The sequence below is a fragment of the Cebus imitator genome, unplaced genomic scaffold (genome assembly GCF_001604975.1).
Source record: "Cebus imitator isolate Cc_AM_T3 unplaced genomic scaffold, Cebus_imitator-1.0 Scaffold188, whole genome shotgun sequence".
In the NCBI taxonomy this organism is placed as follows: domain Eukaryota; kingdom Metazoa; phylum Chordata; class Mammalia; order Primates; family Cebidae; genus Cebus; species Cebus imitator.
Window position 1 is genome coordinate 3,926,828 of NW_016107503.1, and position 7,095 is coordinate 3,933,922.

The following is a 7,095-nucleotide window of genomic DNA, read 5'->3' on the forward strand; positions in this document are numbered from 1 at the left end:
GCAGCACTGTTTACAATAGCAAAGACCTGGAACCAACCCAAATGCCCATCAATGATAGACTGGACAGGGGAAATGTGGCATATATACACCATGGAATATTATACAGCCATCAAAAAAGATGAGTTCGTGTCCTTTGTAGGGACATGGATGAACCTGGAAACCATCATTGTCAGCAAACTGACACGAGAAAAGAAAATCCAACACTGCATGTTCTTACTCATAGGCGGGTGTTGAACAATGAGAACACATGGACACAGGGAGGGGAGCATCACACACTGGGGTCTGTCAGGGGGAAGTAGGGGAGAGACAGCAGTGGTGGGGGGGAGTTGCAAAGAGATAGCATGGGGAGAAATGCCAGATATAGGTGATGGGGAGGAAGGCAGCAAATCACACTGCCGTGTGTGTACCTATGCAACAATCTTGCATGTTCTTCACATGTACCCCAAAACCTAAAATGCAATAAAAAAAATGGAAGTAACCAAAACGTCCCTCAGTAAGTGAATGGCTAAACAAACTGTGTTTATCTGTACAAGAGAATATGATTCAGTGATAAAAAGACATGAGCTATCAGGCCATGAGAAGACATGGAGGAACTTTAAATACATAATGCTAGGAAGAAACTAGTCTAAAGACTCTACACACTGTATGATTCCAACACTAGGACATTCCAGGAAAGTCAGAATGGTAGAGATAGTAAAACGATCAGTGATTGCCAAGTGTGGAGGAGGGATGAATTGGTTGAACACAAGGAGGTTTTCAGCAGTGAAACTCTTCTGTGTGATACTGTACTGAGGATTCAAGACATTAGGTAACCATCAAAACCCATAGAACTGCAAAACTCAAAGAATGAACCCTAATGTAAACTATGGAGTTTAGATAATAATATCATATCAATATTGATTAATCAATTGTAAACATGTATCACACTAACACAAGATACCAATGATAGAGGAAATTGAGTGCTAGGGGACAAGAGAGAGTAGGGGAATTCCCTGTGGTATCGGCTCAATTTATCTGTAAACCTAGAATTATTCTAAAAAATAATGTCTATTACATTTTATTAAAGTTAGGATGCAACAGCCCCAAATCAAAATGTTGGTGGCATCCTGTTACTGTGTGGTTAATACTGGGCACTGAGATGCACCAACCTGGAGTCAGAACAGTCGGAGATATCAATGCCAGTGACTTCAACCTCTGGCTCTGTGGGGGTCCCCGGAATCCAGAGAGCAGATCAGTTAGCTTGAGACAGCCTCAGTGCTCCAGATAGTGCAGGCTTCTGATAGGACAGGGAGAAATCATCTCAGGGCAGTAATATGGCCGATATGTTTTATTTTGGACATGGGTGAATCTTGAAGTCTAAAAAGTACTTAACTTAGAAGACAGATACTCTCAGCTTATTATTTTAAGAACAAATGTAGAATCGTTGTTAAACTTACATCTTTATTTCCCTAGCTGGCCAGGACCTCATCAGTAGCTACTGATGTCACTAGTGTCCTCTGATCACCTTGGCATTGTTCACTGTTTTGACCCAACAGGAAACTGAGGTGTTGCTTGTACCTAAGATGCAGACACCTGGCAGAAATCCAGGGTCACTGGTCCAGAGCGAGTCATGCAGCTGTTGATGACAACCAGAAGGGGTACCCGGCCATCCACTGAGGTCACCTCCATGCAGCATGAGCCACTTGCTCTAATGAAGCCACCATCACTACACTTCTCATAACTTGCTATTCACTGGACTGAGTTCTGTGAAAGCTGAGATCATATTCTTACTCGTCTCTGTGTTCATGATTCCCAGCTTAGGGTCTGGCACTAAGGAAGGTCTCAGCAGCGTTCACTGATGATAGGATAAAACTGACTACAGATATCCAATCCAATCACCGACATTCCTCTCCAAAGTGTCCTACCAGGGATGCTATAATTTCTCCCAAGATGCAGCAGCAAGCCTCCTTCCTATACCTGTAGACCCCTGCTCTAGGGACCAGTCATGCGCCAGGGTCATCTTCTGTGGGACACTGGGGAGAAATGGGACTACTCTGAAGAATCCCTCTTACGGTTCCTCTTGTCATTAGGAGCAATGTCTTCACCTACACTCCCCTCCTCTGGGTTGCCATGACGCCCCACTTTCAGAGAGCTACTGTATTTTCTTGAAATCATGTCTCTGTGTTCTTTCTCTCATGAGCTTGAGCTCCTTGGGGAAACATTACTATTTGAACCCCAAGTGCTTAACACAGTGCAGAGAAAATTAAACACCCAGTAAATACCCATATCACATAGAGACCTTCCTCAACTGAAAGTGCAGAGGAATAGTGTAAGTATCACTGCTTCATATACTCTCAGGAAACAGTTACTCAGGCACCTGACCTAGGGCAGAACTGTTTAATTTAAGAACAGACATCTCCAACCCTTGTCCAAGCACAGTTATTCCCTCTAACCCACACTGACCAGAAGAGCATCCACTACTATGGCAGCCTGAAGGTTGAGGCTCCTGAATCTGGGGCGGGGGCTCATGGTCGCATCCTCCCCCTATTGGAGTTGGTGCTGCCCCTCACTATAAACCAGCTGTGATCCACCTTTGGCTCTCCCTGGCTGGGGTCAAGAGACTCCTCTGGAGTAAATTTCTCTCTCCAGTCCCCACTGCTCAGCTTGCCCTCCTCGAGTGGTTGAATGATGACGGGCCCATTGCCCATTTCCCCTGAGGCTTCTGGCCCAGTTTGTCCTTATTCTCCCCTTCTTTGGTTCTCACCTGTTCTAGCATTGACTTGTCCTTTGCAGGTCATTCTCTTTCCCAAAACCTGCTGATTTTCTTTCTTCTATCTGTTCCCTTGGTTCTCGGCTTCCAGGGTGTGGACTCAGCTCAGTCTCTGCAGGAGAAACACAGGGGCGAGAGTCAGGAGTCAGACCCAGAGACGTCAGAGGCAGGTTACAGGTCCAGGAAGTGTTAAAGACCATCTCAGTCCCTCAAGGACTCGGATAAAACTGAGCAGGAAGGGACCTCAGAGAGGTACAATAAGCCACTACTTTACTGATGAGAAAACTCAAGTCCAGAAATACTAAGACTCTCCCAGGCTCCCTCACCACTTGGTGGCAGCAGACACACCACACAAGCTTTAGCCTCACCCTCCCTGTGCAAAGCAGGTAACTCACCCTCCAGAAACTCACTGCTGCCTTTCAGAAAACTTTAGATCAAATACAGCAATTTCACGTTGCAAACAGAGAAAAAGGGCCTCTGCTTGGACAATTCTTTATCATGGTTCCATAGTCCTATTACTTATTCTCAGTCCATTGTCATTCATTGGCTTGTAGATTGGGGCAGGGAGCACGTGAGGATTAAACAGTGCTTAACACAACCCTGCTTTCCCAGTCTGGGCGTTCAGATCCTCCATTCTTCCTCAGGGAGTTTCCTCTGCTGTAACTGCTGGAGAGTCCAGGCCCTCATGTGGGTCATTTCTCCATGAAGATCCCTGTTATTTTCTTCCTGTCCTGGAGATAGAGAGGGCAGAGAACGGTTCTGGGACTCCATAGTCTTAGGTTTTCTCCTAAGCCAGCCAGGCCAGCTGAAAGCAATCATGCTTGAGAGAGGTCAGTCAGTGAAAATGGTCCCAGAGGAGCACGGGCTCACAAGGACAGTCCCTGATGGAGATGGTCAGGACTGTGACTTGGGCAATATCTGACCAATTCTGCTGGGAATGACAGACCCAGAATTAAGCAGAGGATGCTGCCATGAGGAGAAAGGAGAAGAACCAAAGGAGTGGGTCAAAAAATAAGATAAAAGACAATGGTTTCAAGAACTGCAGAGCAAAGCTCCCAGAGGCAAAGTCCCACAGGATGGAGGCTCAGTCCCAGGCTGTGGGTCCTACTTAAGAACCTCCTGCTGGATTTTGCCCAGCTCCACTTCCATACTATTCTGGGTCGGTGACTTCTTTCTCCCTTCCATGTTCCTTCATTTTGAACTAGAATCACTGTAATTGTTATTCTGTGTCTGTCCCGCCATTCCACATTAGGAGCAGATAAGCAGTTTGTTCAGTTTCACAGGTCAATGGAGGTAAGGAAATTATGTCCAGGATCCGTACTTAATGGACACCCTCAGAAGCCTCATCCACACCTGGTGTGGTTGTTTTAGATGAGATTTTAAACTTTGGATCTGATGTGGTTTATGTGACATTTTTCACGTTGAACTAATGCTTTAATGACATTAAATTTGGAAACTTTAGGGGAGAGGGTGAACGTGTTTTGCAGATGGGGGAATGTGAGTGTCCAACTGTGGTGGATGGAATTTCTGAAATGGTCCCCAAACATGCCATACCCTTGTCTCTGAAGCCTGTTAAGGGGATGAGACATGATTCCTGTGATTATGTTGTTATATGACAGTTACGTGACTTGAAGGTGGTGAGGTTACCTGCATAAACTGGATCGAATCACATCACTCCGTAGCTGGCAGAGTTTTCTGTGGCTGGTTGGAGAAGATGAAGTCAGAGAAGGAAGGAGCTTGAGAAGGACTCCGTGAGTTGTGATTGGTTGAAAGATGGGAAAGACAGGTAAGGAGGAAAGTGGGTGGCCTCTGAAGTCAGAGTGTCTCCTGGATGACAGCCAGCACAGAAAAAGGGCCCTCAGTCCCCCACAAACAACAATAGAAACTTTTTCCAATATCTGCAGCGAACTTGGAATAAAAGCTTGAACTCTAGAGAAAAAGTATACTAAGGCCATTCCTGGATTTTAGTCTGACAAGACCCTGATCAGAAAACTCAGCAAGGAAGGAAAAGAAGGAAGGAAGGGAGGGATGGGGGAGCAGACAAACTTACACGAAGATGAGAAGATCCAGGGGAACTTACACCACCAATATTTTCCATTAATAGGAACACGCTAACTAGTTAAGAGACAGAGACGTGCTACTATAAAACCATATACTGTTTCCATGGTGTATGTTCCCTTCTGCTTCTCTGAAACAATTTCTGCCTCTGGCCTGCTGTCATTAGAGACCCTGGGTCTTCCCTTTGGACAAGTTCTGGCACGGGACCCATAGGAATGAGATGGGACAGTGAACCCTAGAACACCAGCTCACAACCTTCCCTGCTGCTCCTTGTCCACTCCAGAAGCTACCCGGCTGCAGGTGGAGGTCTTAGCCCCTGGGTCTGACATCGTGCCTTTGCCTTTCTCACTGGGCCTCTATCCTTGCACTGGTTCCTACTCCCCCAGCACCTGGCAGATGACCACATGAGAAGGACACAAACAGGCCACGCTGCTTTCTTTCTCCCCCTCTCGATGCCTGCACTGGTGGGTTCCATGGGGCAGTGACCTGACATTTACTCATTGTGGTCCCCCTACCCCAGAGCAGGGCCTGGCACCTAATAGCCACCCTGTGAATGCTCAGTGAAAGAAGGCGTCCACCACAAGGTCCTGAGGAACCAAGAATTCCACTGTGGCCCATCAATTTTAAGTCCTACACGATTCTAGAATGGGAGATGTGAAAGGCCTTCAAGAGTGGCCACTCTCTGAAACCATTATACTGGCAGCTGAGCCACGTTTCTCCATCCTGGGCAAATCTAGAGGGCACCGCCTAAATCCAGACACATCTCCCCACACAGGACAGTGCAGGGGACTTAGCCTGGGAAATGTGGGTGGACAGGGAGGGGGGAACCATGAAAGTTGAAGAGGTGAAAGCAGGTGAAAGGGAACAGCAAGGTGGAAACAGAGAGAAAAACGGGGATGGAGACTGGGGGGTGAGAGGGGAAGAGAGAGGAGAGGGACGCAGATCCAGCCACTGAGGAAAAGTCCTGAAGAGAACACTGTCCTCTCCTGGAGTCAAATAGCTTCCACCTGACCATGCACTGCAGCTCGTGGGTGGCACACGCGGGTCATGCTGCAATGTTTAGGGCCTATGGCATCTTCCCTTCACATCTGAGTCATAATAGGGAGAGGACTCTCTGACCCCATCCAGCTGCCAGTGCCTCGTGATTTTTACCTGTTGGATCTGGCAGCTCTTCATGTCAGCCCACACCACGTGAGGCTGCTCTTGGTGCACTGAATGGGGAAGATTCTACATCAGTGCCTCGGAGAGTCCACCGGAAGCCCTGGACAGCAGGAGTAGGTGGTGCCCCAGCGTGGACGCCAAGAGCACACAGCACTGAAGCTCCAGACACCCTCAGGAGGACAGTAAAGGACAATGTGCTGGTGAGAGCCTGGGTCAGCGGGAACCTCCACCCAGGTCTGAACATGATTTGCCTTCACACGGGCTATGACATTAAAGGGAGAAATCAAGGTTAACATTGAGATTTGAGGCTTGGGCAACTTGAAGGATGAAACTGTCATTTGTTGAGACTCGGAAGACTGAGAAAGGAACGGACTGAAAGGTGGTGAGGAACTAGAGTTGGTTGGGTTTCTGTCATATGCAATCAACTGTCCTGATCGGCCTGGGCAACACAGTAAAACCCTGTCTCTGAAAATAAGAAATTAGCCAAGCATGGTGGTGCGCATGTGCAGTCTCAGCTACTTGGGAGTCTGAGGCAGGAAGATTCCTTGAGCCTTGAGTTAGAGGTTACATGAGCTATGATGGCACCACTGCACTCCAACCTGCGGGAGGGGAAAAAAAAAAGGTCCTGATTGAATACTTGGTAGCCAGAGAAGTTTTCACAAAGTACGTACTATTTCAGGCAGATCTCAGTGAACAGGAATTCCATTCTTTCTGTAGGAAATTAAGAGAGTGTGGGTGTGGTTAGTTAATGCTGACTGAGCTATCTTTGGAATCTCATCTACTGGTCTATCTGGTCTATTTCTAAATGTATATTCTATCTGCTGTCTCACTGAGCTTTGCTAGTTTATGCTGCAGTAACAAAAGCCCCCAAACCTTAGCAGCTACAGATACAAAGGTTTATTTTCATTGACATTTCCTTTTACGGCAGGTTGACTGTGGCTCTGCTGTATGCAAGCTAGTTTATTTGTTAGATGGTGAACGCTGTGATACTTGGAGAATTTTTTAATGTGGTTCATTCATTCAACAACTATTTATTCAATATCTGTTTCATACCAGGCAAAGTCAAGTACTGAGAAGACAGTAGTAAATAAGTAAGTGTTCAATACCCAGATACAGATGAATATCTG

At 46.8% G+C, this 7,095-nt stretch overlaps 1 pseudogene; it reads left to right on the forward strand.

Moving 5' to 3' along the window:
• LOC108316398 overlaps window positions 1–7,095 on the forward strand; it is a 30,871-nt pseudogene that overhangs the window by 4,381 nt on the left and 19,395 nt on the right.